The sequence below is a fragment of the Tamandua tetradactyla genome (assembly GCF_023851605.1).
Source record: "Tamandua tetradactyla isolate mTamTet1 chromosome 1 unlocalized genomic scaffold, mTamTet1.pri SUPER_1_unloc_1, whole genome shotgun sequence".
NCBI lineage: Eukaryota > Metazoa > Chordata > Mammalia > Pilosa > Myrmecophagidae > Tamandua > Tamandua tetradactyla.
In genome coordinates, this window is record NW_027518237.1 from 1,559,741 (window position 1) to 1,568,748 (window position 9,008).

Genomic DNA, 9,008 nt, shown 5'->3' on the forward strand with positions numbered 1-9,008 from the left:
TACAAATAAATTAAAATGCAGGGGAACAGATTAAAGTTAAGAATGTCTGACATTGAGTTACATAATTCAAACAACCAGATTTTGTACTGTAGCTCAGAAACTGTTATATTTCAGACCCAAACATGAATTCATTAATAACTATTTAGTATACTACTGCCACTTTGGCCAAGGAAAAGCACCATATTACCAAAAAATGCTGGAGATAATCAGAGTTGATGAGACCATCTTACATTGACTGTTAAACAAATATTAGGAGCTGAATGCCTTTGCTCTTGAAGAAATACAATAATATTCTCCTTTTTCAATAGCTTTCTAATGATCAACTTCTCCAAACCTGTCATCATGGCCTTATTTCTCAGGCTGTGTATGATGGGATTAAGGGAAGGAGGCAATAAAATATAGAAAGCAGATAGGATGAGATCAGTGAATGATGTAGACCCCAAAATGGGTTTCAGGTAAGAAATGAAAGCAGCAGAGAAGAAAAGTGCAACAACTACCAGGTGTGGGGAGCAAGTGGAATAGGCTTTTGACTGTCCTTGCACAGAGGGGATCTTTCTGATAGTGTAGAAGATATAGATTTATGAGACTAGGATGAAGATAAAACAGCATAAGTCAAGTACTGCATTAATGAAAATGAGCAAAATTTCTGTAGCTATATGCTCTGAACAAGAAACAGTTAGCAACTGAGGAATATCACAGAAAAACTGTTGCATTTCCTTGAGTCCACAAAAGGATAAAGAAAAGGTACCTACTGTATGTAGAAGGGACACAATCCACTGCTGAACCAAGACATGACTGCCATCCTTACACATGTACCCCTGTTCATGATGATGCCATAGTGCAGGGAATGGCAAATTGCAGCATAGCAGTCAATGGACATTATTGTGAGGAGGAACAACTCTGCAGCTGCTGAAAAAACCACCATAAATACCTAAGTAACACATTCAAATAGTGAGATGGAGTTGTTGTTAGTCAATGAGTTAACAACAGTTTTTGGTACAACTGCAGAAATGAGGCAAAGATCAGACAAAGACAGATTCCTTAAGAAGAAGTACATAGGTGTGTGGAGGCGTGTGTCCAGGGAGGTTACAGTGATGATCAGGCAATTCCCCATCAAGGCTGTTAGGTATATAAGTATAAAAATTGAAGCTTGCAATAACTGAAGTTTCCATGGGCCAAAAAACCCAAGAGAAGAAATTCTGTCAGCACTGAAGTATTGTTCATTCTTTAAATTCTGCATTAATAAAGAAAAATAAAGTATTATTGAAGCTATCCAGGATGCCAAGGGTACCTATTTAATACTTAGTATGCATTCATCAATATATGGTTTCCATGTCTGTGTGCACATGTTTTATTTGTGTAAAAAAACACTAAGAGGTTTAACCACAAATTCCTTCCATCCATAAAAAATCCAGTTTATTAGTCAAACATTCCCAATGTGTTCTGATTTAGCATGTTTTCTGCTCTTATAAGAATCTAAGATGTAGGATGCCAGCCAGGCATATAAGCCAATACTTAACTGTTCTACACACTATCACCAAATTAATATGATGAAACACCATGTGCTTTAGATAGAAAGATTTTGATTTACATGTGATGGGAAATAAAAGATACAGACTATACTATTTGTCTCTACCAAACAATATTTCTATTTCACTTTACAAATTTTTGTCAACCAATTGATTATTTGACTAATTAGCTTATTTTTTCTGCCTGATAAAGAAACCTAATGAAATATTCAACATTCTTCTCTCCAATTTGCTTTCCTCCTACTATAAACTTCTCATAAATTTCCTGAGATCTTTAGATTGTTTATAGGTGATTAAATGTTCTATACCTAACATTATTCTTCAGGCTATGCTTCCCATCTCTCTCACTTTACATTTTCATATCCACTCATTTCTTAGTTTTCACACTTATGCGGTAATTTCATGCACTGTTAAAATATATATGCACCTATATAATTGACTTAATTTGACATTATACTACAATGCAATACAAAGAAATGAAATGGATGCATTTCTCCCTATAAATGTATTTATTTCCTTGTCTGGATAATAAATTCTCATCACCCCTTTCTGACTCTGTAATGGACATTTGCTTGTATATTCTAAGCACCTCCCAAGTTTAATTTTCTAAATACAGTGCAAAAACAATTTCATATAATTTAAAATTTGCCAACTCTTTGGAATGAAAAATATGAAAGAGGATTGGAAAAGCACATATATTTACACTCAAATGGTGGCACTCTAATTTTCTAATTTAGTGTTGAAATTTATTTCTAAATATCTGGGATATGTCTTTTCTGTCTCACAATTGCATATCTTTATCTATTTAATAATTTAATTAATTCAGCTGATTGCAAAATTATGGCTATGATACAATTGTTTAAAAAATTCAGATGGACAAATTTAGTCTAAAATACTGAAATCAGTAGAATCCTGCTCTTTTAAAAGTACAGAGTTGGCAGTAAAAGGTATTTGCTACAAGTCTTTGTCATTTTATTGAACAAATGCTATTTCAATGCTCCTTCAGTTTATGTTTGAACTCTCTTTAAGGTGTGCTTTATTTCTTCTCTATTGGCCCCAGTATTTTTAACTTTTCTTCCAAAATCATGCATTCTCTTTTTGTGTCTCTTAGTTCTATACTTTGTATAGTGTGGTGCAAAATAAGTCAACTTATGAGCTACTGTCACTGGGTTTGGTGGGAGAAAATATTTGTTTTTATCCTATTGGAAGAAAACCTCTAAAACCAACCATTCCTAAAGCATGTCCTTTTGAGCATTATCAAATCTCCATTTTGTTCTACTATTTACAGCTCTGAACACTAAGAAATCTTTATGATGTTGAAATAATATTCCTTATGAAGCAATTCTTTAATTTGCAATAACTTCACATTTAATATATTTTAATTATAAGAAAAAATGATTAAATATTATGTTTCCTAAATTAAAAATAATATTCATTATTTTTAATTTAATATTTTGGGAAATTTTAAAGTTATCTTATTTTCCTTAAATCTTTTAGTACTTCCTGCTTATAACTAAAATAAACTTTGTTATTTTCAACTTTTTAATTCATTGCTTACAGTATGCTCAACACCTTACTGTTATAAAACACAGCTATGTTAAGTAGCTGTTTGAAAGTCTGCAGCACTTCTGAGCAAAATAATAATTAAGCCTTTTAAAATAAACCATTCTCAACTCATGCTAGGAAAGTATGTACAAAATTCATATTTTGTTTCTTTGTAACTTACACTAAATAAACACTACTTACTGATCTTAAAATAGGTGTTAATCAACTTAGAACCTTTTGCTATTAATTGATTTATAACTAATAATTATTAATATTTTTAGGGCCTAATCTTTTTCATCTTAACTCATAAGTTAACAATCAGATCAGAATAAAAGAAAAATTATACCAACTAAAGTACTTGTCACATAGAAGAGGGAAGTAGTTAACAGGCTTCTCATGTAGTTGCTGATGAAATTATTACTAAGCATTAATCCAGATGGAGAATGTTCATTCTGTGTTTCAGATATTGAACTTTCCCTAAACAGCACTAACAAATAAAGTTAATGTTAAAAGCAAACAGAACATGGGTGGTATGGTTTTTACCTCAGATACCCATCTCCCAAAGGCCTGAACTCATAAATATTCCAAAGGGAAATGCTGTCACTGCAGTTAGAATTGACTTCCTTATTCTGTTTTTCACAATTAAAAGAAACAAATATTTACACTTTCTTATATGTGGAAATGGAGTGCCATAACTGATATTTACTTACCCAGGAGTGACTTCATACACTCAAATGTAAGTCTCCAAAAGACTACTTACCTAATTATACCTTCAGTTCTTACTGAGAAAGGGCAATGTGCATTAACACATTCTCAAGTACTGGTTGTTTCAATCAAAGCACAATCTCACTTTTTACTATATATTTTCTTATAACCACAAGGTCACATTTTCTACTGTAGAACTGTATTTGCTACTGTGATTCTAATGGGAGATTCTAATATATCAGTGACATATGGGTCATATCCAAAACCTTGGGTACATGGGTAGTTCAATGGTAGAATGCTCACCTTCCATCCAGGAGACCTGAGTTCAATTCCTGGACCATACCACTCCCAAAAGCAAACAAACAAACAAAAACTTTATAAACATAATAAAACATTGAATATATAATTTCAGCAACTAAGCATAGTTTTACCTATACTTTCATTTAGAAAATCTGCTATCAAAATTTTCTGGAATTTGATAAGTATTATGTATATGTAATAACATGTTCAGTTTGTTTAAGCATGTTATGTTTATGTCTAAATATATATGTTTAGTCTTTAAAACTGATTGAAATGTTAACACATATGTAGAGTGGTGTCTGAAGTATACAAATGAGGGAAAATATTGTGGAATAATATTTTTAAAGTTTGAAACATATATAGAAATTGGTAAGTTACATTCTCCAATACTTTCTTGAAATTATACATTACTACAAATATAAATGTATCTAATTTGTATTTATAACATATAATTTTAAAATATTCAAACATGTGAGAGTAACAATTTTCTGTGCCAAGGAGACAAAATAGATTTGCATTGTCCTTCTTTAAAGGTCTCAAAATCCACTAAGCATATTTGTGTGTGAGCATGTTAGTATTATAGAATAGAATTAAAATTTAAGAGCATAAAAGGTATGAAATGCAAGTTCATCAGAGATAAATAAGGAGTAAAATTCAACAAAATGTAACTGGTTTAAATGTAAATCATCTAAATACATGAATTAAAATGCAACAGTGGACTTCCAGGAAGATGGTGGAATGATGACAGGTAGAACTCTCTTCCACAATAAAACAAATAAAAAACTGACAGAAGTTGTGTAAAGCTGCAGTCATTCAACATGGTAGAGTAGGAGTCAGCAGACTCATTATTTATACCTAAAGAGACACTGTAGAGCTGCCCAATGTCAACCCCAAACCCTGAAGCTGGCAACTGTGAGAACCAAAGTTTGAGGGGGACCAGAGTGTACTCCCCTCATGAGAAGAAGGGGACATTGCAGTGTTGATCTCATGACTGGACAGAGAGGGAGACCCTCTGGGACCCACAGTTAGGATCATTTCTGCATGGGAGAATATGGCACTCATTTCTTGACTGTATGCAGGAAAAGAATTAAGGCAATGAGTGAGCTGCATTGCAGTGTGCATGCCTTTCCCCCACCCCATAGTTTGGCTTGTGTACATTGACCTGGGTCTTACCCACTAGAAAACACAAGGCACTTCTGGGATGGTTGTTGGCTAGTGTATTTGAATCTCTCAGTCTTGGAACAACCAGATTCATGGAACCCAAAAGCAGAGTCTCTGCTGTGGTGCACATTGCCCATACCCCATGCTAGGTGCTGTCTGCTTCCAGTATGCTAGACCTGGGACAGACAGGGAGACCCACCACTCAGAAAAACAGGGAGAAGCAGATTAATCCAGAAATAATAATATGTCAGAGTGGAACATCCTCTGAGTCTGGCTGCCTGATAGACTCTCACCTGATATAGACCCTGCCCACCCAAGTGCTATGATTAGGGAGAGGCATGGTTGTGGGGAATAGGTGGCCCTAGAGCACAATGTTCAGGAAACACTGGGAAAATGAAATCTGGGAAGCTGATTTATTTTGCTCAGCCTCTAACAACCTTCCAGAATGGATCATATCTCTAGCATAAACCCACCAGCCTGGCTTGGCTGGCAAGTACTGCAAAACCAGGTGCAAAAGAGACCTTCAATAAAGAATAACAAGATCTTACACAAACAAGGGAAATCCACTTTCAAAATGGTCTCATAAATATAATCAGATGCCAGGCAACCAGCAAAAATATAAATAGAAAAATAGCATATTTTTCAGAAATGAAAGATACTGTAGATCAAATTAAAAATATAGTAGAGATGCACAATAGATTTGAAAAGGCTAAAGAAAGAATAAGTGAACTAAAATACAGAGAAACTGAATTCAAATATACAAAAAATAAATCAGGGAAAAATGGAAAAGTTTGAACTGGAGCTCAGAAATGATGGATGACATGAACAAAACAAATATAGCAATTGTAGGTGTCCCAGAATGAGAATGAAGTGTAAAGAGCCACAAATATTTGAGAAGATTGTTTCAAACAATTTCCTGAACCTAATAAAAGACATAAATATGCAAACCACATATGGCCAATATACTCCAAATAGAATAAAACCACCTCAAGACACACACCAATCAGGTTGTCATATGCTGAAGAGAAGAAAAGAATCCTGAAAAGAGGAAAAGAAAAGTGATTCACCACATAAAATGGAAGCCATATAAGATTAAGTACTAGACATTCATTGGGCACCACGGAAGTAAGAAAGCAGTGGTATAACATATTTAAGATTCTGGAAAAAAAATTGCCAATCAAGAATTCTTATCCTGCAAAATTGTCCTTTGAATGTTAGGGAGAGTTTAACATTTTCACAAATTTAAACAAATTTTAACAAATTTGTGGATTCTTAACAAGAGACTTGCTCTGTAAGAAATTCTAAAAGAGGTTTGATTGGCTACCAAAAAAAGGCAGGAGAGAGCCTTTGGGAGAGTACAGAATTATGTTTATCAATAAGTGTGACTAAAAGAAAAAAAAGATAAAATAGTAGATCTGACAAACAAAGCCAAGGGAAAAATTGTTGAAGTAAGGATGGTTTTTATGTAGTAATATTGAATGTCAATGGATTAAATTCCCCAATAAAAAGATAGATAGGTAGAATGAATGAAAAAAAATATGATTCATCTTTTGCTCTTTACAAGTGACTCATTTTAGACACAAGATACAAGTAGGTTGTAAGTGAATGGGTGGAAAATATATTTCACATAAGCAATAATAAAAAAGTAAAGTTGGGATAGCTATTCTAATATCAGATAAAAATAGACTTTAAATGCAAAGCTATTATAAGAGCAAAGAAGGACACTATGTATTAATAAAAGTGGAAATTCACCAACAAAAAATAACTATCATCAATATTTATTCACCTAAACAAGGTGCTCTAAGGTACATGAGGCAAGCACTGGCAAAACTTAAGGTAGTAATAGACAGTTCTACAATAATAATGGGAACCTTCAACATACCACTCTCTCAATAGATAAAACATCTAGATAGAGGATTAATAAGTAATAGAGATGCTAAATTATTGGATAACTGGATTAGTCCTAACAGATATTTATAGAATATTGCATCCAAAAAGAAAAGGATGTAAATTCTTCTCATCTGGGTGGGCCATTGTGGCTCAGCAGGCGGGTTTCTTGTCTGCCACGCCGGAACCCTGGTTCAATTCCCAGTGCCTGCCCATGCAAAAAAAAATTCTTCTCATCTTTATGGAAGATTCTGCCTGATAAATCAAATACTGGGGCACAAAACAGTTCTTAATATACTTTAAAAGATAGAAATTACACAAAGCAATTTCTCTAATCATAATGGAATGAAACTGGAAATCAATAACCATTGGAGAACCAGCACTTTTACAAATATATGGAGTTTAAACAACACACTGCTCAATGGTCAATGTGTCAAAGAAGAAATTTCAAGAGAAATCAGTATCTTGAGATAAATGGAAATGAGAATACAACATATTAAAACTTATCGATACAGCCAAGGTGGTATTGAAAAGGAAATTTATAGTCCTAAATGCCAATATTGAAAAGGAAGAAAGAGCTAAAACAAAAGACAACTGAAAACCTGAAAAAAGCAGAAAGGGCAGAAATAACAAAAATAACATTTAATTTGAGGATATGGGAAATGGAAAACAAGAAAGCAATAGAGAGAATTGATAAAACGAAGTGTTTCTTTGAGAAGAAAATAATGACAACTTAAGTGAAATTTTAAACATTTTAATTATATAAATTTAAACTTATATAATGAAGATGAATAAAAGTAATAATTACTATTTCTTGAGAAGCAATGGAAGAAAAATTTCACAACCTGTCCAAAGTATTTCTAGGAACAGACATTAGATTAATTAATTATAAAATAGGGAAGATTGATGATATTTGAGAACAAGTTATTCAAGTAGTTAAAGGGAAAGAAAAGTGATAGAAACAAGAAGGAAACAACAAATAAATATTGTAGATGTAACAAAGCAATACATGGAGTGAAATTTTATAGCATTGTGTGTATATGTGAAAGGGAGAAAGATCCGGAATCAGTAATCTATGCTTCCACTGTGGGAAACTAGAAAATCAAATTCACAGAAAGCAGAAGGAAATAAATATTAATACAGAAATAAATGTAATTAAAAGCAGGAAAGCAATACAGAATTAAAACTAAACTGTTTTGAAAATCTCAATAAAACTGATAAACTTTTAGCTAGACCTAACCCAGAAATAATAGAGAAGACACAAATTACTAATATCATAAATGATAGAGGGACCAAAACATTTAAAGGTAAATGATTTTCATGAACAATTCTAAGCCCCAAAATGATAGACTATATTCATATTTACACCTCATGGCAGAACACTAGTATATATTTGCTCCCCTTAATGATGAATACTTTCTCTTTTGTGTTCCAAATACACACAACATAATTTTGTCCATTCTTCTACTCCAGTGCTATTTAGTTTAAAATCCTTTCTCTCCCCACACCAAGAACAAACTTTTCTATTTTGGCTAAAATTTAATATGTCCATAGGTGCATCTTGAGTTCATTTTACAATCCCTGAAGGATCTCTGAATTTATAATGTGGGCATTAAGATATAATGTGATTTAACCAGATAAGGACACTTCAGCAAATTAGACAGCTATGTTTTTGTAAATGGTGTGTGTTTTTTGTGTGTGTGTGTAAATACCTTGTCATGTCTTCTTCATTTCTTGATTTAACCCTCCAGCCAGTGATAACATTAAAGAGAATGGAAAATTCTTTTTCCCATATCCACACAGATGCAAACTCCAACTTCATGTGATATCAAAATAAATTTTATTAAAAAGAACAAGGAAAATATTTATTTCTTACAAACT

The 9,008-nt window shown here is 32.8% G+C and overlaps 1 pseudogene; it reads right to left on the reverse strand.

The window, feature by feature from the left end:
- Positions 1-206: 206 nt before the first annotated feature.
- LOC143672681 (olfactory receptor 14A16-like) lies at positions 207-1,224 on the reverse strand (annotated as a pseudogene).
- Between the last annotated feature and the right edge of the window lie 7,784 nt (positions 1,225-9,008).